General features: G+C 33.9%; 1 long non-coding RNA gene across 1 annotated transcript; it reads left to right on the forward strand.

The window, feature by feature from the left end:
• The first annotated feature begins 14,418 nt into the window (after positions 1-14,418).
• Positions 14,419-21,836, forward strand: LOC120068967. The gene is made up of 3 exons (XR_005479409.1): positions 14,419-14,665; positions 20,063-20,314; positions 20,421-21,836. It is a non-coding gene; the product is annotated as an uncharacterized LOC120068967 (long non-coding RNA).
• Positions 21,837-24,442: the final 2,606 nt, after the last annotated feature.

Below are 24,442 nucleotides of genomic sequence, written 5' to 3' on the forward strand. Positions count from 1 at the left end.
CCTTTGAAGCGTCATTACAAAACTAGATGTCACACGGGGTTCATGTTAGTTTTGCTAAACCTTATTGGATGTTGTATGTCTTTTCAACAGGTATTTGCTTAAAACCTAACGTAGGTCAATGTGTTTTTGTTTTCAGCAACTCATTAGTATTTTCGTTTAGTGCCTTTAATATGACCGATTACATACAGTGGAAAGAGTCGCATCAAACGTTTTTCATGGTAAACGACCTCGAATTTGTCATGTTTAAGGAATGTCCTCAACTCCCAACCCTTGATGCATTGAGAAGTGTTCGTAGTGCATATGAGGTGTGGATGAAGGCTAATTCTTTGGCCCGACTTCACATTTTGGCTAGCATACCTGATGTTTTGGCCAAAAGGGTTGAGAACATGGTCATTGCACGTGAGATCATGGACTCGTTGCAAGATTTTTTTGAACGTCGGTTCTTACTTTTCAAGCACAAAGGGATGGATGACAAAACAAGTAGTATCAGTTCCCAAGTTAAACTCCAGGAAAAGGAAGCAATTGTTGTTGACTCTGTTGAGGTTCATGGAAGAGAAGTGTTCTCTAAAATGCAACTTGGAGCTTATTTAGGTTCTGATACAGATCCCACTACTTTCCAAAAGAGGAGGATGTCTAAAGACAGTAAATCTGATTTATTGATCTTGGAGACGTGTTTGGTAGAGAATGATGATTATGCCTGGATCCTAGATTCGGGTGCTACCAACCATGTCAGTTTCTCTTATCAAGGATTTAGTTCTTGGCAAACATTGCCACAGGGAGAGATGACTCTTCGAGTCGGTACTGGTGAGATTGTTTCAGTTGTTGTTGTAGGCAGGCTAAAGTTATTTCTGGACAAGAAACGTTATCTGTTACTGGATAATATTTTCGTAGTTCCTCATATCATGAGGAACTTAATCTCGATTTCCTATCTCATTGAACAAGGGTATATTATCTTCTTCTCTAAGAATAAAGTGTTTATTTTCAAGAATGGAATGGAGATTGATTTTGGTTCGATAGAAAGTAACTTATATGTGCTAAGGCCGTTAGTCATAAAATCCTTGTTTAACACTGAAATGTTCAGTACAGCAACTACAGCTAAAAGACCAAAGGTTTCTCCTAAGGAAAATGCCCATCTTTGGCATCTAAGGTTAGGTCACATCAACCTCAATAGGATTGAGCAATTGGTGAAAAGTGGACTTCTAAAGAGTTTAGAAGAAAACTCCTTTTCGGTGTGTGAATCATGCCTCGAAGGCAAGATGACCAAACAACCTTTTACTGGAAAAGGTTACAGAGCCAAGGAAGCCTTGAACTTGTACATTCTGATCTCTGTGGTCCAATGAGTGTTAGAGCTCGAGGTGGGTATGAATATTTCATCTCTTTTATAGATGATTATTCAAGGTACGAGTATCTCTACCCAATGCAACGTAAGTCTGAAGCCCTTGACAAGTTCAAAGAGTATAAGGCTGAAGTTGAAAACTTGTTAGGTAAGACGATAAAAACACTACGATCTGATCATGGTGGAGAGTATATGGACCTCCAATTCCCAACTATATGATAGAACATAGTATATGAACTCTCATCCCTAGGTACACCTCAGCAAAATGGTGTATCAGAAAGGATAAACAGAACCTTGTTGGACATGGTTCGGTCTATGATGAGTTATGCTCATCTTCCAGACTCGTTTTGGTGTTTTGTAGTGGAGACTGCATGCTATTTCCTAAACAACATTCCTTCGAAAAGTGTTTCTGAAACACCTTTTAAGTTGTCGAGAGGCCGTTAAGGTAGTTTATGCCACTTCAGGATTTGGGGGTGTCCGACACATGTGCTAATGACTAACTCGAAGAAGTTGGAACCGCGTTCGAAAGTTTGCCTCTTTGTAGGCTACCCCAAGGAAACGAGAGGTGGATACTTCTATAATCTGAGTGAAAAGAAAGTGTTTGTTTCTACAAATGATATCTTCTTGGGAAAAGACCACATGAGGGATCATAAGCCACGAAGTAATCTCGTTTTACATGAGATTTCTAGTGAGATTGAGACTACTAAGGATTCAACAAGAGTTTTTGAACAGACTGACAGATCAATAAGAGTTGTTGAGGTCGGTACATCTAGTCAACTAGCTCAAGAGTTGAGACTGCCTCGACATAGTGGGAGGGTTATGAACCCACTAAATCGCTACATGGGTTTCACTAAAGCCCAAAACGTCATTTCTAATGATGAGGTCGAGGATTCGTTGTCTTTTAAGAAAGCAATAGAAGATGTTGACAAAGATGAATGGATTAAAGTCATGAACCAGGAGATGGAGTCTATGTACTTCAATAACGTCTGGGAGCTTGTGGATCCGCCTAATGGGGTAAGACCTATTGAGTGTAAGTGGATCTATAAGTGAAAGAGAGGTGTAGATGGAAAGGTGCAAACCTTTAAGGCTCGACTCGTGGCAAAGGGTTATACCCAGGTTGAGGGAGTTGATTATGAGAAAACTTTCTCACCTGTTGTCATGCTCAAGTCTATCACGATACTTCTGTCCATAGCCACTTTTTATGATTATGAGATATGGAAAATGGACGTCAAGATTGCCTTTCTTAATGGTAATCTTGAGGAGACCATCTATATGACTCAACCAGATGGGTTCATAGTTCCAGATCAAGAGCAAAGAGTTTGCAAGCTTAATAGGTCCATTTATGGGCTGAAACAAGCATATAGATCATGGAACATTAGATTTGACACTGCGGTCAAGCCGTTTGGCTTTGATTAGAACGTTGATGAGCCTTTGTGTTTACAAGAAGATCATCAACAGCTTAGTAGCTTTCCTGGTACTGTATGAAATGAAAGATTTGGGTGAGGCACAGTATGTTCTAGGGATCCAGATTATTCGGGATCGTAAGAACAAGAGGTTAGCCTTGTCTCAGGCATCATACATCGATCAAATGTTGATCAGGTACAGGATGCAGAATTCCAAGAGGGGTTTGTTACCCTTCAGGCATGGAATCGTTTTGTGATAATGGGCAGAAATGCACGTTATTACAACGCAAAGACATAAAATCATGTAGGATTGCGACAGTAAAAATATGTAAAATCGTGTCCAAAAGTATTAAGTTAAGAACATTGCGATCACATGCATCCATCGCATTAAAGCAGCTAATTTACATATTTTGTGTAGGAAAATGCGTTGGCACAAGGCAGAATTGTGATCCAAGGAATTTAGCGTCCGGGCGCATTAAAAAATTGTGACCGCAAGGCTATGTGATCATATCCAAGGAATTCATAGAGACGGCGCATCAAGGTGAAAGCTTAATAAATCACGATGGGACAGAAAGCTGATGACGGTAGAATCCGGATTTAGTTGACAAGCCGTTAACAACAACACTGTAGCAAGTACACTCAACTTTTCGGTGACAATTAATCGGTGCATCGGATAGAGATTTAATGACATCCCATCAGTGCAATCATTTTAGAGAAAAGCCCTTCAACTTGAAGCTCTATAAACACCGAAGGTCACCTTTGTTGAAGGAGTTCCATTTTTCTATTCAGCAATTAGAATTTTGGAGTTCTTTCCCACCATATACATAGATAGCCATAGTCTATAATTTTATATACTTAGGGGTGGAGGCGAGTGAAAAGAAAAGATGTCGGAAGATCATTCTTGGTCAGCTCGAGAGAGTGTCAAGAAGCGTTGAGAACGGAGAGAGGGCCGACTCTTGCAAAAGCAAGAATATTCTTTTGGGCAGAGTAGAGAAAAACACAGTGTAAAAGCCTTGGGAAGCAAGACATTGCTACCAGGCTCCCTATCCTTACTTCCCATTGTCATTCTGTATCCTGATTTCATTTATAAAATGGAATTTTCATCTCTATATCTGTTCACTCTCTTTACATTACGCATGAGTAACTAAACTTTCGAATGTGTTGAGAAGCACTTAGCTAGCATGACCTAAGATCTTCATTTTATGCGTTCATCTTGTCTTATGTATGCGTCCATCACCCCTTTAGAGCTTCTCGAGAGAGAGTCTAAAGAAAGAACCTAGACTTGAGAGAGCTAGATTAGAATCTAAGCTTGAGAAAGTTAGATTAGAACCACATAAGAAAGAGATAGAGACTTAGAGATAAGTTCTGTTTGCTAACATGCATCGCATGCACCCTAGAAATAGGTTGTGGTAGTATGCAGTCACCTTGTTTATGTATGTGTCATTCATCATCGCATAGACAAGAATAGAGGCTTAGACGTAAGTCCTATAGACATCATCATATACATCGCATGCGTCCTAAAACTAGGAGCTATAGCATTTGCATTGAGAAATGACCTCCTGTTATATGTGTGTAGCATGATCGCATAACGTGAACGCAATCTTAGGAAGTGTTAGCTAAATCCCTTCTCAATCTGTTCCCCTGCATACTCATTGTAACTTTTGTTGTTATTAACTCTTTTCTCAATTCTGCCGCATAGAATCTATACCTTAAATAAATATACCAATCAACTCATTGTTTTATTTGTCACTGCAAAGGAATCTGAAATCACTGTTGCATACTGTCTCCATAGTCCCTGTGTTCGACCCTGGGGTTACCAGGCAACCTAGTAGGATTTATACTTGGATTTTGCTAGGAAAGCTTGCATGTACAACACATACACCACCATCGCAATATACACCATTATTTCATCATATTCACAACACATCATTTTGTCTAAGGATCAATGTCCTAAGACACCTCAAGAAGTTGAGGAGATGAGACGTATTCCCTATGTTTTAACTGTAGGAAGCTTAATGTATGCAATGTTGTGTACCAGACCCGACATTTGCTATGCAATAGGGATTGTCAGTCGGTATTAGTCCAATCTAGGATTTGATCACTGGACGGCGATCAAGACGATCCTCAAGTATTTCGGAGAATGAAGAACTACATGCTCATGTATGGAGATAAGGATCTAATCCTTATAGGATACACCAAATTTTGACTTTTAGACCGATAGAGATTCTCGCATATCGACATCGGGGTCAGTGTTCACTCTAAATGGAGGGGCTGTAATGTGGTGAAGCATCAAGAAAGAATGCATCGCAGACTCCACTATAGAAGTTGAATACGTAGCCATTTGTGAAGCAACTGAGGAGGCTATTTGGCTGAGGAAATTCCTTTCAGATTTGGAAGTTGTTCCAAATATAGATTTGCCTATCACTCTTTTTTGTGATAACAGCGAGGCTGTATATTGTACATATTTTTTATTGTATTGTACATTAGTCTACTAAGGCATTAGGACAAGTGTGAGATTATTGGAATTGGTGCACTAATTCTTCGACAGTCTCGTTGTTTGTAATATATACACATTGTTATGAATAAAATAAGAATTATTTCATTCTGGCATTTACTCATATCCAAAAAATAGAGCTCCATGGTTATTATATGTAAACTTAAGCATGTATATGAGATATACAAATGGATCATGCCTTAAGTGACAACCTAAATAGGTCTGTAGTATAAGAATTAAGGAGGGATTCTTGATCCTGGTGACACTACGGATACGGCATGCTTTGTAGGGGTTTGTAAGTGTTGTAAACTACTACAGATGATCGATCCTGACCATTCATGTGGAGACATGTGAGCAGGGGTGTCCTATACAAAGAGTTTGTATAAGACCGGACCACAAGATGATTCATCTTTGTATATAACGTCGTTGATATTGGAGACTTACATCTCACCTAAACAACCATAGGTGTCATGACCTCAATCCTGAGTGTTTTGGGAACTCCTTCCTTTGAGGACAGTCCTTTGATTAGTATGGGTAAGAGTAGCCAGATTGCCAACTCAACATGCCTACCTTTTTGAGGACTTGTCTGATTTGGGAGCTGAGAACTTAGTTACACAAGATGAAATTCACTCCTTTCCTAGAGTAGGGGTAAGTAGATAGATTACTCCCTTAAGGGCTGATTCTGGGGCTTGAACATAGTGGCCACAGCTTCTCTTTGGAAGAGAGGACTCAGTCATAGTAGGATGATGACTTATGTTCATAAGAGGAATTTGTGGTACATAAGAAGTTAGATGTAACTACAGGGGCATAACAGTTATTGGCTAAGTTGTACTTACGAGTGATCTGTGAAGGGTTGTCGCACTATTGATTGGATAAGTTGGACACATAATATATCTGGAGTAAGGAAAGTTCAGTTGTCGGTCTTTAGTGGAGATCCTGGCAGTTAATGGATGGTGGATCCCATGACTGAAGAGTTTAATCAGTTATTTACGTACCATTGGAGCTTCGAGCTACAGGTCCATAAGGTCCCCTTGGTAACTCAATGGATTCAAGTTGAGAATCAGTTCTTGGGGTTGATTTGAAATGTTCAAATTGACAAGAGGTAATTCGATTATATATGATATGATCGGTATGGTGTATGAGATACATCAAGTGGAGGATTAATGTAAATGAGATTTACATTAAATATCATGAAATAGAAAAAGAGTTATGGTTTATATGTTTCATGAGATGAAATATTAAAACTATAGGTTATAAATATAGTATGGTAAGTTGGTTATCATTTATATTTATAATAATATTAATTATTGGATAAATATCTCTTTTTCTCTAATAACCAATTAAGTGGGAGGTTATTAGTGGTTTCATGGTAACCATGAGATAAAAATAAAAATGTTTTCCTAATTTTAGAAGTTTTTGAAATGAGAATTCCATTCTCAGAAAGTTCTCACGAAAAAGTTAAGTAAATTCAATTTACTAAACGACAGCTTGAAGAGACTAGACGATCGTGGAGTGTTCCTATACGATAGACACTCAGCTGGACAATTAGCTAAATGATTGTATAGCTTTAGCTGGACAATTAGCTATACGATCGCATAGCTTTAGCTAGACAATCGCACAGCATTTGATAAACGATTGGGCATCGTCCTATGCGATAGGCTTTGACATCTCCCGCTTGCTCAATCGTTTACATGATTGTTCTCCTCCGGTCTTATCCTCTAACCAAGTCCATACAGAGCCCACACTCTAAATTCTCACACCGAGAATACCAAGGTAATTTTTTTGGTGGTGTCATACTCAATTCGACACAGTCGAGGTTCTGTTGAGGCCATTCGTGGTGTTCGGGTTGTTCGTGATCTTAGAGATCGCAATGTTCGAGTTTGTTGTGATCGTGATGTGTAGCGGTCGTAGTGTACGAGCGTTCATGTGTTGCCGTGTTGCTGTGATCGAGCATTCGTGATTGAAGGATCTTGAAGATGAGTCTTCAAAGGTATGTTGATTCCTTCCCTTGATCGTGTTGTAAAACATGCTGTAATTTCTGTTTTGCTTATAGCCTATTGTTTTCGTTTGTGACTGTAATTGTGTATGTTCATGTATGATTGAAATCCTCGTCCAGTTTTCTTCAAGTGGTATGCGTTGATAGTTAACAAATAGTGATTAATTCAGTTTTAAAGAGTTTAACCAATTAATTAATGGAATACACAAGCATGCAACGGAAGCAAACAAAATCAATAAGCACTCTAATTACATTTAATTTGAGTTCTAAAAGCATGCCTTTGCAAGAAAAACACAAGAGGGTTTCTTTTCACATACCTATGATGATTTATTCCAATTCCAAGCTACTCTTCACGTTAATCCAGCTCCAAATCGACCGTAAACCACCAAGAGATATTCTCTACTATTCTCAGCCTTGAATTTGAGTGGTGGAACTTGAGTGAATTTGTGAAGGTAAAATGTGGGTTTTAAGAGGAAGAAGTAGAAGTGCAGAAATCAGATTTTCCAACTCTAGTTCATACGTTTCTTCATCAAATCTAAGAGTTTTTATTGAATCTTAGCATGCAACCACCTTCAATTTGATTAATGGCCAGCAGCTACTTCCCAGTTCAAGTGAGAATTGTGTGATTGTGCATGAGAAGCACCTCATGCTTGAAGATGAAAGTGGGAAAACCCCACTTTCTCCATCTTTTCCAAAAATTCAAATTTTTAATCTCTTTTTAATTAATTCTAAATTAATTAAAACCTGATCAATTCACAATTTAATTAAATAAAAATCTAATTTTTCAAATTGAATTAAAATTGGAATTAATTTGAATTTTTAATTAATTAATTAATTAATTTAATATCAAATATTAAATTAATCACACACTTAATTTAAAACATGAATCCTATTCATGCAATTAATATTTAAATCAATATTTAAAAATTATAAACCCTCCAATTTCATTTAATTTCAATAAATTAAACATTAATTATATTGAATATAATTAAACAAACCTTAATTTGATTTTGAACTTATTCAAATTTAAACCCTAATTCAATTTGTACAATTCAAATTGATATCATTCCAAATTCACTCAATGTAATAATTCAAGGTGTTCATGTTTTACGAGCTAGTAGAGGGACCTTATAGATTTACAAATCATGAGCTCCAATGCTTAAGATTAGTTGGCTAAAACTCTTTAGATCGAATTAATCAGTATTCGTTAACTATCGAGTCACAACACTATAGCTCGATAGTTGCACTCTCCTCACTATAGATATATTTGTATTCATATGATATAATCATAACCAGTAAGTCGACCCTTAACAGGTTGTTTGTAATAACGGCTGGGTCAATATGTTGTTCTACTCGATCTTACCCCTGAAATGGGAGGCTTATTGAGCCGGTGATGTTGAGTCAACCCTCACCCATGCAAATCTAAGGATAATCCCGAATAGACGGGAGTTCATAGTTAGCTCAGGATTAAGATCAAGTTACCTAGATCATCTAAGTGAAATAGTTAGTCTTAAACAGTAAACAGCATTATATATTAAGAGTGACTTATTTCTTGGTCCAATCTTATGAAAACTCATTGCATAGTATGCCCCCACTCCTCATGTCAATACATGAATGAATCAAGATTACTTTGTTTGTAGCACCTTTACAACAACTTGTAATAGCTAAAGAGTAGACCGCATCCAATAGTGTTACCAGAATAAGGTACCCAACCTTAATCATATACTATAGACCGTTTTGGCTGTTTACTCGAACTTTGATCCATCTTTATGTCTCTACATAAAGGTCAAGTATTCATGTAATAGCCATGGATCTTAGTTTATTGGATTTAGACTTTACAAATGCAATTTAAAGATTCAATAACAAGTTTATTGAAGAAATGTTGAATAACATCTTTATTGATAATAGAATATGTTTAACTTTACAAACTGCGAATTTTAGAACACACAACCCAACATTAATTATAAATCGTTAGAGCTCCTGATCTGTAGGTCCATTAGGTTCCTCTACTAGCTCATAAATTGGATTAATAAATTGAGTATTATTGGATGAAATTTGTACTTAGAGTTATGAATTTGAAATGTTCAAATTCAATTTTAAGATTTTCAATTGATTGTATATGATACAATTAAAAAAATTTAATTTAGTCGAAATTAAACAAAATTGGAGAATCAATTAATATTTAAATTATGATTTAAATATTAATTATATGAAATTGAATCATATGGGTAGAATTGGCATTTTGTAAATTTAATATTAAGATATTAAATTAATAATATTTTAATTAAAATTGAAATTAGTTTTATTTAAATTAATTGTTTTGAATTAATTTTATAAAACTAAATTTTTAAATAAAATAGTTTTATTTAAATAAAAAAATCAATTTTAGATCAAATTGATTTGAGTTAGTGAAATTTTCCGATTTTGGAAAAATCCACTAACTACATTTGGGTGATTTATCACCCAAATCCCCTTCCACCCTCATTTAAAACACCAAGTAGAAGCTGCCCTACATACAGGCAACTCCTATGCATGAATTCAGTCTATAAATTGATGTTTCGTGCAGGGAGTTCAGTAGGATTCTGAGATTTTTCACCTGTTATGCTGCCAGCTTGAAAACCCTCTAAACCCACAAAATTTCATCCTCAATTCAGCTCAATTTTTCCACCACACATTCCATCTTGAGTTTAGTAGAGAAAATCTTGGTGGTGGTCTACTTGAAGATTCAAGCTCAAATTCGTGGAAATTCAGCTAAATCCGTGGAGAGATCTTCAAAGGTAATGTGTAGTTCAAGCCCTCTTATGAATTCCTCATCAGTAGCATGTTTAAAACTCAAATTAAGGGTTGTTAGAGTGTTTATTGATTCTGAATTCTTTCGTTGCATGTTATATAACTCCTTCATTCTGGACATGGCGTGGGATAGTGAACATCATTATTGTAAGTCTTAAGTTCCTCCACAAATTTCGCCTCAGTGATATCGACAATGGAAGGCTCAGGATGACTCTCCAATTTAAGTATGGGGGCTTGAATCTCAAAGTGAGACTCAATAGACTCCTGCGCACATGGAAAGGAACCATCAACAAGTTTATACATTTTAAAATCCAAATTCTTACCTTGACCTAAAATTTGAGGAACCAGCTACTCGACGAAATCATCGACGTAAGTCGATCCACTGCTCAACTCAGTACTCTCAGAAGATTGTTTCGCCCAAGACTTTTCAAATCTCCTAACTGATTCAGTAATCTGAGCAACAAGGTTTCTTAGATTCTGAAACTCAGTTCTAGCTTCGTGTCCGGAATAGAAGCTATCCTGTTGGAAACTCAACGATTCTTGATAATTGTAAGGGCGTTCCTGCACAAACTCACCAGAGCTATTAGAAAGTTCCTTAACTAAATCTTCTAAAGAAATACCTGTATTGGCGAAAGAATATTGCATCGATAATGGAGTTTGGTTGGGCATCTCCTAAGGAGGATAATATTCGCACTCAAAACAATGCCAAATTTGTATATACTTAGTAGCCAAAACTTGCACAATAGAGGTTAGTTCAGATATTTGACTTTTAAGCTCATTAAACTCACTTACCTCTTGTTCTCTTCGTTGTACCACATACTTCATACAAAGCACATAACAAATGTTCAAATCGTCTGCCATTTAGAAAACAAGTATACACAAAGAAAGAAACAAATATTTTTGGGTTTTAAGGTTAACAGTCAATTTCAACTAAAAGAGATTAATTGGCTTGCCTCCTCGACAACAGCACCATTTTTGTTCGGTCGAAAATTGATGTTGTTGATTTGACTCCAAACCGAAATAAAAGAACATTTATTAATCACCAAACTACTCCTATTACTACAAAAATGTAGCAACAGTGGTAAGTGTGGGGTCGAACCATGGGGAGGCGCAGAATTAATTCCCTCTAAAGCTAAATTTGACTGTGAAAGCTGTAAAAAGGGTTTTTGGTTTTGATTGATAGAAAACATGCAGGAAAATAAATTGTAAAGGATAAATATAAACAGGAATTGATTCATCTAGTTCTCAGATAAAGTTAAACATTCAGTCTGATTTCAATCATCATTTTCTGCCGATTGATTATGCAATCGAATTATGCATGCATAACTACTTACTCGATTCGATCTAACTAGCATCTACAGTGGTGGACAACTAGCATGAATCAAAATCAACTATTAATTAAGATCAGAAAGCCAATACCCTAATTAATCTACATGCTTCTAAATTCTATTGGTATTGGGTTCGATAGTGGCCATATGGAACTAAAAACACATGCATTACGATTTAGGACTCAATTATGTCAATTAACTTTCAAGAAAACCATATTCAATTAACCAATTTTATCTTTGAATCTAGAAATTAGCACATTCTAGGAATAGTCAAATGCCTAATTTATTATTGCTACTTAGGACCTTAGTGATAACTGGTAGAAATACAAGTTATTACAGCTCAAATTAGTAAAACAATGAGAGAAAGCGATGGTAAAATAGGCAATATCATGTCTGAAAGTGCCAAACTAAAAGAAATTATGATCACGAGTGCTCATCGCATAGAAGCAGTTAATTTACCTATTTTTTGCAGGTATAATGCGATGGCGCATATGAAATTTCCATCCAAAGGCACAATGCGATGGCGTATATGAAACTACGATCCAAGGGCACAATGCGACAGCTCGCTTAAAGTTGCGATCGTAAGTCATGCGATCGTGAGAAGTTTCGCAAAAAATGATCGCATAAAGACCTCGCATCAAAACAACAGCATAATAAATCATGATGGGACGTAAAGCTGATAACAGTCGATTCCGAATTCAGTTGACAAGCCATTAAAAGCCATACTGTAGCAAGTACATTTAACTTTCGGTGAATTTTAAACGGCGCAACAGAGTAGGGAAATTAATTTCACCCATCATTGCAATCATTAGTAAGAAAAGCTACTCACCTTGAAATCTATAAATACTGAATGCCATCAGAGAGAGGGGGACGGATGCACATACATATACATATACATAGAGGACGAAGAGAGCAAGGAGACGAGACGAAGCTGAGAGAAATCGCTCCCGGACAGATCGAGAGACTGTCGGAAAGCAATACAAAGGAGAGAAGACCGCGAGAGTAAAAATCCACAACTAGAACAGAGTTGAAGTGATAAAGAACAATGTAAAAGGCCACGAGAAGCAAGACATTACTTACCGGGCTTGTTATCTCTCAAATTCATTTGTTATTTTGTATTTAGTACTTTATTTGCAGAAAATGAAAACTTCATTTTGATCTATGTTCAATTTCTCCACACCATGCATGAGTAGCTAAATTTCTGAATGGGTTGAGAAATACTTAGCTAGCATGACTTAAGATATGCATTTTATGCTATCATCTTGTCTTATGTATGCATCATTCACCCTTTAGACGTACTTGAGAGAGTAGTCTAAAGATATAATCTAAGCTTAAGAGAGTCGGGTTAGATCGCATAAGCAAGAGTAGAAACTTGGAAATAAGTTCTATCTACTATTTACACATCGTATGCGTCCTAGAAATAGGAATGGTGGTATGAGGTCATCTTGTCTTATGTATGCGTCATTCATCATTTGGACATACTTGAGAGAGTAGTCTAAAGATAGAATCTAGGCTTGAGAGAGTCAGATTAGATCACATAAGCAAGAGTAGAAACTTAGACATAAGTTCTATCGGTTGTTTCGCATATACATCGCATGCATCTTAGAAATAGGAATTATGGAATTCTGCATTGAGAAATATAGTGTTGATATTTGTGTATAGTATGATCGCAAAACTTGTGCACAATCTTGGGAAATGTTAGCTAAACCCCTTCTCAACCCCTTCATCGTAAACTTATTGTAACTCTACGCTTTCATCACTTTGTGCTCAACTCCATCGCATAGGAAAATCTAAACCAAAACATCATCTACTTCTTTTTTTACCACAGCAATAGAATCAAAGAGTTTGTCGCATATCTATTTAGTAGTTCTTATGTTCGACCTTGGACTTACCAAGAACCTAAGAAGGCTTATACTTGGGCTTTGTTAGAAAAACTTGTATGACCATCGCATAACACACATCATTGCATACTCACACCATCGCATCACAATTTTTACGCATCACTTAGCAAGACATCTTATGCAAAAATAAATTTAACAAGATATTCATGCAAAATTTGAGACGAACTAAGAATCGATTAGCAAGCACGATTATGCATGAAAAGTCAACCTAAAAATCATGTGTTTGGAATTAAAATAGATTCAAAGAACACATAATTTAGAATTGCAATTATCAGTTAGGGCAGAAAACTCAAGAAATTAACAAAGAATCCTTGATCTAAGAAACTAAACGAAGTTTACCTCAGAAATTCATCGACAAATCCGAGAGATACAGTCCAATCCATGCTTACAATCCAAAATTAAACTAAAATCTAAACAAATGATGCTAAAAAATCAAGGGAAAAGAAGAAAACAAGGCCTCTCCTGAGCCTCCATGAATTTCAGCATATTTTTTACCTAAACTAAAGAGAGACTTTTATACAAATTGATTGCAGCATTGCAACGCTGCCTTGCAATTGGACTAGAGACGAAAGCGCGCACGCAGCTAGGTTAGCGTCAGACAATCCGTAGCGTTGCAACACTGATAGCAACGTTGCAATGCTACCCTGGACATCAACATTCTATCTTCAAGCATCAGGCGAGCGTTGGGGCTATGTATGGCATGAGCATTGCGACGCTGACCAGGAGCATCTTGGTCATTTTTACTCCCTTGAAGCCCGGTTGCTCAAATCAACTCCAATTTACTTTAAGTAACCCATTTAGCTCCAAATGCTAGGTTCTATCTCTTGATTGCTCGACACCTACAAAATAGGATAATTGACATATAAAATATACTAACGAGCCTGAGTTAAGCTAGGAATTAAATACTTACATGGTTATATCTTATTACAGCTTCGTTGTTCCTTTATAAAGAGTATTAAATTAATATGAATGAGATTCATATTTAAACTAAAGGTTATAAAAGAAATATACATTTGAATATGATTCGAATATTTATTTAATTAAATATAAGATATATAATTTAATTATTTTATTTATTTAATTAATTATTATTCCCTTTTACATAGAGGAGTGGGGGAGTGGAAGTTATTCTCTCGTGCGTCGAATACAGAGGGTTCTGTACATTGGGAGGTTACGTAATCTACAAAAAATTACTCTCCCTTATAAGTTCTCTCTCTCAACAATTTTACAAAAGAAAAAGTTTCTTTGTAAATTCCCTCTCCCTCTCAAATCCAAAATCTTTGGAAAAGAAGACTTCCATAAGTCGGTATCTTTCCTGAGTCAAAGCGAGAAAAACCTTTTGGAGGCGGTCTCGTGGAGGAAGAAGAGTTCGATTCATTGGAGCAGAAGAATTGCTGTGAAAGAGGATTTTATAAAGGTGATTATTCTCCTCTCATTCCTTTTCATGCCGTAACATCCCGAGTTTTGGATAAATTGAAGTTCTGGATAAATTAGGGTTAATTATCTTAAATTGTTGGGCTTTAACTTCCTTTAGTTTTTAGATTTTGAAGCCAACTTAAAACAATTCTGGAGATAATTAATTTTATGTGATTTTAAATTGATTTAAATATATGGAAGGATTTAATTTGTATCAAATTAATGGATTTTATACCCTTTAATTTTGGTTTTTGGAGCCTAAATTAAGGTAATTTGAGAAGTTAATTGATTTATTAATTTGATAAAATTTTTGGAGATTTTGAAGATATTGTGATAAAATATTTGCTTTACCTTTTTAAAATTCGAAAAAAAAATAAAAGAATTGAGTTATTTGAAATTAAAGTAGAGTGAAAAGAGGTAGAAAATCGGAGAAAAAGACAGCAGTTCGGCTTTTCAGTGATGGCTTCCACAAAATTGTTATTGTTGGAGTTTGAACCATTGAATCGTGCTAGTCAATCTGCCAAAGACATATAGGGTCTCGTTTTGAATTGTTAGATCATGTTTGGAACTCTGGTTTGTCCATAATTATTGCTGAATAGAATCTGTAAAACTGGAAACCCCTTTTTCTCTCTCGCTCTCGCAAACCCTCCTCATGCAAAACTCTCACTACCAACTGCTAGCCTAAAAAATTGGTGACATCCGACAACAACGCTCAGCGCCTGTCTATGGTTGCCACCACCTTTGCTAGTACCATTGTTGTCGGAATTCATATTTTGGGTAAGTTATTTGGTGTTTTATGGGTTTTCTCGGAAGATCTTGAATACCCATCAAATTTTGGTTTAAGTTTTGGCTTACCATATTGTTTTGATGTTGAAATTGAGGTTTAAAGACTCTCAAGGTGCTTTCCGACAAGATTAAAATTGTTCGGCATCCTATTTTATAAGATTTGGGGTCTTTGTTGAGAATTTTTAGATACCCACTAAGTATTGACTTAGCTTTTGTTTTAATTGTGATTTCTAGATGTTAGATTAGAAGGTCTAAAATTGTTGTCCATTAGAATTAAAGGTTGATTTTGGTGATATAGTTGTTGGATAATTGTGCCCTAAACGTTGGATTTAATTTTGGTTTATATTTTTTTATTTATTGAGGATTTAAGATTTTGAGAAATTTAATTTCTAGCTACTTGGACTTAATTCTGAAGGAACCAGTGGAGCAAAAACGGGGATCGGTCCCAAATCCCAATTTTTACAAAACGCACAATTTTATAGATCATTATACATTATGCATCAAAATAAATTCCAGCATGCTAAATGTAAAATAAAAAATAGAAAAGTGATAAGAATACCCTTACTTTTGAAGAACCCTTTTTCAAATGAATCATCTTCGATCTGGAACAATCACGATCAAAACGATTACCAAATGGCCACGAACTTGAAACCCCAATTTAGACACCATCAATTAGAGCCTTATGTATTTTATGGGATGAGAATCACAGGAATTTGTGGGTTCTATGATTTTTGGAGAGGGAATGAGAATTGAGAGAGGAGAAGGGAGATTGGAAAAAAAAAAATCTCAGAACAGATTCTGTATCATCTCTCCTCTGTCAAACAAACAAGAAGACTAAAACCTCTCAACCACCCACTCATGTACGTTGGTTGAGAGAGAATAGGGCAAGGAAGTTATTTCCCTCCCTTAATTTCAAAAAATTAAAATAAATAAATCAATTTTAATTTATATATATATACGTACGTATGTATGTATGTATGTACGTATGTATGTATATACGAATGTATGTACGAATGTATGTACGTATGGATGAATGTATGTATGTATGTATGTATGTATGTATGTATGTATGTATGTAATAACCAACTTTATATGTATGTATGTATGTATGTATGTATGTATGTATGTAATAACCAACTTATTATATGTATATATATGCGTATATAACTATATGTTGATATCATATATAACATATAACCTAAGGTTTAATATTGTATCATATACAATATAACCTATAGATTTAATTCTCTCAACGATATTTAATATAAATCTCATTTATATTAAATTTAATTATATGAATCCAATTCACAAATTTAATATTTGAGTCATATTCAAATATTTATTTTCTCTCAACTAAACTTTATAATGTATCAAATACATTATAGTAATTATATCATATATAATTAAATTAGATTAATTATATCACATATATTATTTCCATTAATTAATTTGAACAATTCAAATTAATCCAAAATTGATTCTCATTTAATCTCTGTTAAGCTATAGATGAGACCTCATGGACCTGTAACTTAAAGCTCTAATGGTACTTAAATAATTAATTAAACTCCTTTAATTATATTATTCAACGTTTGTTAACTGTCGGGCACTCACTAAAGACCGACAGCTGCACTCTTCCCACTACAGATATATTTCTATGACCATTGGATAAAACCAGTCAACAACGCAATGACCCTTCACAAATTACTCGTAAGTACAGCTAGGCTAAAATTACCGTTCCACCCCTATAGTTACATTTAACTACTTAAATACCATCGATCCTTCTAATGAACAATAAGTCATAGTCTAACTATGACCAAGCCCTTCTCAGGCTAGGAGAGGGTGTGGCGCTGAAGGAGTAATATAACATACAACGGAAGACTTCAGAATCAATAAGCACTTAAACTACGTTTAATTTGAGTTTTAAACATGCTACTCATATGACATTCATAAGAGGGTTTGAAACACATATTACCTTTGAAGAAACCAAGATTGAGCTTGAATCTTCAAGAAGACCATCACCAAGATCTTCTCCACTATGCTCAAGAAGGAATGTGTGGTGGAAACACTCAAATCAAGCTGAATTGAGGATGAACTAGCGAGGGTTGAGTAGGGTTTTCAGATTCTTCACTTCAGTAAGTAAACTTTGATCAATCAATAATTTTTCTGCATCGAGCTTCTATATATAGATAGAAATCATCAAACCAATAGGGTTGCATGGATGGCACCACCTACTCGGTGATTCTTGCAAAATTCAATTGGAATTTGGTGAGAATCCAATAAAATGTAGTTAGTGAATTTTTCCCAAAATTTGGAAAAACCCACTAAAATGATTTCAAAATCATTTCATTTTATTTTTAAATTAGTTTTATATAATTAATTCAAAATTAATTAATTTAAATAAAACTATTTTTAATTTTTAATTTTTAATTTTTTAATTAAACTTCTTAATTAAAAGAATATTAATTTAATATCATATTTAAATCATAATTTAAATATTAATTGATTTTCCAATTTCATTTCATTTCAATTAAATTAAAAAAATTTAATTGTATCATATACAATCAATTGAAAGCCCTAAAATTGAATTTGTACATTTCAAATTCATAACCCTAATTTCATACATCAATACTCAATTTATTATTCCAATTTAAAAGCCAGTAGAGGGACCTAATGGACTTACAGATCATGAGCTCCAACGATTTGTAATTAATTCATTAAACTTTTTAATCGAATTAATTACTATTCGTTAACTATCAAGGCACACTACTATAGCTCGATAGTTGCACTCTTCTCACTATAGATATATTTCTGTCCATGTAAACCATAATCAGTAAGTCGATTCTTCACAGGTCGTTCGCAATTACAACTGGGTCAAAATTATCGTTTTACCCCTGCAAATACATCTTGTTCCTCAAGTTTCCATTGATCCTCTAATGAACAATTGATTCATAATACTACTTATGAATCATGTCTCTCTCTATTATGAGAAGACAGGGTCCTGATTGTTCAAGACCTGGAATCAGCACTTAAGAGAACAACCTATCTGCTAACCCTAAAACAGGTATGACTGAATTCCATCTTGTAGGGCTATGTCCCCAGCTATCCATCCGGTCTTATCCCTAAAATGGAAGTTTTATTGAGTAGTGTTGTTGGACTACTCTCACCCATGCAAATCAATTGATAATCCTGAAAAAATAGGAGTTCATAGCTAGCTCAGGATTAAGATTGAGTTATCTTAGGTTACTTTAGTTTGAAATTGTCAGTTTTAACATTAAATGGTCGTTATAAAGAAAAGTGACTATTTCGTGGTCCAGTCTTTATGAAAACTCATTGCCTAGGATGCCTCTACTCACATGTCTCTACATGAATGATCTGTGGATTACATCATTTGTATTACCTATACAAAATGGGTCGCATCCAATAGTGTTACCAAGATGAGATACCCAATTTCATCCATGTACTTATAGACTATTTAGGCTTTATACTATTGACTTGATCCTATTTATGTCACCACATAAAGTTAAAGTATTCATACTATAACCATGGATATGTTTATTGGATTTTCATAATAGAATGCAATGTCAACAACTTTATAAGATACTCTATAATATTTATTGATAAATAGAATGTTTAACATAAAATTTACGAACTGCGAGTTCTATGACATTCCCAACAGGCGCCACATTGTTCAAGCCCCAGAATCAGCACTTAATAGAGCAATTTATCTACTTACTCCAATCTCGGAGAATGAGTGAATTTCATCTGGTGTAGCTGTGTTCCCAGCTCCCCAATCAGTTAAAACCCCAAAATGGTAGGCTTGTTGAGTTGAAGATCTTGCCATTCTTACTCATACAGATCAAATGACCACCTTCATAGGCAGAAGTTCACAACTCACTCAGGATTCAAGTTATGTCACCTTATGGTCATCCTGGTGAAATATAAGTCTCTATTATGAACGGCGTTCTATAATGAGACTAGTCATTTTGTGGTTGGTCTTATACAAACTCATTTGTATAGAATACTCTCACTCACATGTCTCCACGTGAATTATCAGGATCAGATCAATTGTAGCACTTTACAACAATTGTAATATCTACAAAGCGAGTCACACTCGTAGTGTCACTAGGATAAGGTATCCAGTCTTATCCATCTACTACAAACCATTATGATCCACCCTGTATGTCCTTACATACATGTTTAAGCTACAGAAGATAACCTTGGATGTTAGTTTATTAGTTTGTGGGTTTAATGCTACTAAATGTGAAATAAAACATCTTATATTTTATTAAATAAATAAAAAGTTTGCACAACACAACGAAAAACTACAGGATCCTACGAGATTTAGGGTACCAACCCCAACAAATTACTACCGAAATTGCCTTTGTGTCGGCCGATACCATTAGGATAATTTTAGAGAGAATATATGAGCATAAGATAATTATGCTTAAAGCATGTTATGTGAATGTGCATGGTCTAGAATTTTATGAAATATTTTATGAGGATGAATAAGCATGAACTAAGTTTTATATGATATGTTATAAGAATGTATGAGTAGGATGATATATTTCGATGATTGTGCAACTCTGATTTTATTGCATGATAATGATATTAGTGATAGCTGCCTCTACTCGTAATCGTGTACCCACCAGAAGTTAGTGATCTCCTTCAAGATTTTACTAGAGGTTTATGTTTCCTTCGAGATTCACCAGAGATTAGTGATCTCCTTCAGGGTTTTGCCAGAGGTTAGTGATCTCCTTCGAGATTTCACCAGAGGTTAGTGATCTCTTTTAGGTTTTCACCAGAGGTTAGTGATCTCCTTCAGAATTTCACCAAAGGTTTGTGTTTCCTTCGGAATTCACCAAAGGTTAGTGATCTCCTTCAGGATTTCACTAGAAGTTTGTGTTTCTTTCGGGAATCACCAAAGGTTTATGTTTCCTTCAGAAATAACCAGAGGTTTGTTTTTCCTTCAGGAATCACTAAAGGTTTGTATTTCCTTCGGGATTCACCAGAGATTTGTGACTTCATCAAGATTCACCAGAGGTTGTGATTTCCTTCGAGACTTCAATGGAGGTTAGTGGTCTCCTTCGAGATTTCACCAGAGGTTTGTAGGTATATCTCACCTACGGTAGAGCAGGTTCAATTATCCACTAAATGACCATCCAGGATTCGTAGAGGTTTTTGCATGTCTCACTAGAAAGTTCCATTTATTTGACATATATGCATAGCCTGATCCCAGTAGTGGGGTTACTTACTGAGTATTTTATACTCATTCTTTATTATGTTATGTTTTTAGGTAGGATAAAGACACACTAATGCATGATAAAAGGAATCCATGATCGTGCCATTAGGACTAGAGAGATGCTTCCGTTCATATTTTCATGTTTTGATGTTTTAAATTTCAGTCTTGATGTTTGAACTTAGAGTTCCATTGTTTGAAATTTTTATTTATAAAGCTTTGTGAAATTTATTTTTATTTCAGGGGACCCCGCCCAAAGATTTTCAATTATTTAGATTTTACAAAAGCTATTTATTCAATAAAATTCTTTTGATTTTAGTTAAAATTTATGAGAGGGTCGTTTTGAAATTTATGCATGCATATAGTGATGTCCTAGTATAAGTCCTTGAAAGTCGGGTTGTTACATATGCTTAATCTATTGAAATTATAGTATGCTTTATTATTTTGTAATTTAGATTTTTCCACCTTTTTTTACTATTTAATCCAAATATAAATCAAAGCACACGTGTTCACATGCTTCTACTGGAGATTTAATCCTTTCATCTATATCTTCAATAGTTTGATTTTTGAGAAATACAACATCTTGGCTTCTAACAAGCTCTTTTCAACCGGATCCCACAAATAGTAACCAAAACATATCATATTTATAGCCCAAAAATATGCATTATTTAGTATTATTGTCTAGTTTTAATGTCTCATCTTTTGGGATATGAACAAATGCTTTGCATCCAAAGATCTTCAAATAATCATAGGAAGGATACTTTATTATCCTTATCTTATGTGGCATTTCACCTTTCAAATGAACAGGAGAAAGAGTTATCAAATCCACTATAGGTTTCACAACTTTTTAAGGAGAACTTTTTTGTCTTTATTATTTCTTTTAGAAAATAATTAGGTGCATCCCACCCAATTGTTCAATCATTAATTGCCACATGCCAAATTCACTTTATTTCTTTTTTGAAATATTTTAATTTTTTTTGTTTGTGTGTGACGAGATTGAGATGCATAGAGATCAGTGCGCCTTGAGATGCACCAAGTACTGCTCTTTTTTTATGGTTCTTTTAGTTGATTCGAAAAGGATGGGAGGAAATTAGAAAAGTCTTCTTGTTACTGAAACGTTCATTGTTTTCAAGTGAATTGAAACTATATGTGTTTTGATTGTGCATGACTATCATATCCTACCCCTTTTTGAATTTCATTTTTCTATAGTAGTTTATCATCATAAAAATGGAGAGATTGTTGGCTTTTTGGCATTTAATCTCAAATTAATTAAATTTAATGAATTAATTAATTAATTAATTATTGTTTTAATGATAACAACCATACTTTTATTGACCATCAACTCTAGTGTTTTGAAGAGTTCATTGTGTAGAACTCGGAATAATTGTTCCAACGCATTTTAAATCGCTATCATAGTTCAAACGAAGAAGTTAAGGTAAAAAAGAAGTCGAAGGAAAATCTTTACAGTGGGATGACATGGCAGCTAACATGATGAGTCAACGGTCAAACTAATGATTTGACACTTGACACATGGACAATCCACGGTCAACATGACGATGTGGTAGATGATGTGGCATTTCTAATAGTCAAAAGTAATAACATGGCAGATGACGTGGATGATGACGTTAGTATTTATATTACCAAACTTGCATGAAATTAATTTTGTTATATTTTATAGCATGAAATAAATTGCAATTTTTATTCTTAAAATCAATGGCTCATGTCTTCTATTTAAATGGGTTGAATTTATCCTTGCATGTTTATATTATCAATCTTGTTATGAAAGTTAATTTGGATATTAAAGTTTATGTCAATTTCTTGATTATTTTGGTTGAAATTATTTGGATAAAATTATTGTTTAAATTAGTTGCTAGCAAATGTTGATTGATTTTCTTAATTAGACACACATTAGTAAAAAAATTTAATTAATTTGAATAAACCATATGCACCCTCTCTGGCTTGTCATACTAATCTTATAGATAAAAGTCTATCACTAATAGACTATAAATTAAAGATAACTCCAAAATTTTAAATTTGTCATATTTACAAATTGTTTAGGGAAAATATAAAATTTAGATCTTATATTAATTTAAACTCTAAACTAACAATTGTATTAATTTAAATTCTGAACTTTTGTATGTGTATCAATTTACACCCTCCATTACATTCCATTTTAGAAAATCTCGTATGAAATTTACAATTGTTAAACCTCTTAAATTTCATAAATGGGTCAATTTAGATTCTTAGACATCATTTCTTTTGAGAATTGTCCATGCATTTATTTTAACCATCCACTTTGTAAAACTGACATTTGAAGAAGTATACACGCATTTGAAAATTAATGCATGGATAATTTTTAAAGGTAATATTACTGAATAGGTTAAATTGATTGACATGTGAAAATTTAAAAGTTTAATTAACTCAAATTATAAGCTTCACACGATATTGGTCAAACAAATTTGGAGAAGGGTGTATAAATTGATACATTTATGAAAGTTCTAGGTTTAAATTAATTCAATTATTAATTTAGGATTTTAATTGATACAGACCCCAAAGTTTAGGGGTATAAGTTGATATTTGCTAAGTTATTTATTTATGTGACAAATTTACAAATATGACAACCATTTTGTCACAATACAATTTTGATTACTTTAACTTACATTTCGTTTCGTAATGATTTCATTTTTTTTTTTATCTTTTGTTGTTTAAATTTATTCTTATTTGATTCCAATTTGCCAATCATAATTTCATCTTTGTTAAATAAATACTTAAATTCATGATGAAATTCCATAAATATAAACAATTCTTTGAAAACAATTTTGTTTTCAAATTTGGCCTAATCTTAAAAAAATTAGTAGAAAGTAGAAAACAAAGTATTTAAATTTGTGGATAGTAATGGTTACCAACTTAATTTCCAAAGAAAAAAAACAAATTATTTCCAAATGTTGGATTAGTAATTTTGTTGAAAGAAAAATATATATATTTTTAAATAAACATATTTAGAAAATGAAATGACTAAGACTCTTTTTGTAACTATTTTGTTTTTTTATTTTTATTTTTTGAAAATTAAACCTATAAATCCCGACTTCCACCTCTAAATTTTATTCCTTTGTTATCTACTTTTTACCAATGGTTTAAAAAATCAAGCCAAATTTTGAAACTAAAAAAAAAAATAACTTTTAAAAATTTGTTTTGTTTTTAAAATTTGACAAAGAATTCAATCATTGTTCCTAAGAAACATGCAAATCATTGTAAAAAATAATTAAAAAAAATTTAATTTTCAAAAACTAAAAACCAACAAGAAAATGATTACCAAATAAAACTGAAATGCAACTAAACTTATGTTCAATAAACTAAATTTCGCCCTTTCTTTTTACTTTTAATTAAGATTTCAAAAATAATTAAAAATAAATAAATTAACTTGACATATTATTAATATAATTAAAAAAAAAGATGAATTAACTCAACATATTATTTATAAATCCAATTTCATTTTTTTTTCCTTTCATGTCAAATTTACTTGGGATAATTCAAATCATTATAAAGAGAATTAAATTAAAACATATTATAGAAAATTACCCCAATGTCCCCTTTTTTGCTAGACAGGTTTGTCAGTTGTATCAAATTAGACCTCCTATAAAAGGGAGGCTATTTTAGTTGTTCGGCACCTTTTGATCATTTCGAAATAAAACTCCAATGCTGAATTACATCACAAAATTCCACATTTGTCCTCGTTGCTTTTTGTTAACTCTTTCG

Source organism: Benincasa hispida, unplaced genomic scaffold (genome assembly GCF_009727055.1).
Source record: "Benincasa hispida cultivar B227 unplaced genomic scaffold, ASM972705v1 Contig159, whole genome shotgun sequence".
Lineage (NCBI taxonomy): Eukaryota > Viridiplantae > Streptophyta > Magnoliopsida > Cucurbitales > Cucurbitaceae > Benincasa > Benincasa hispida.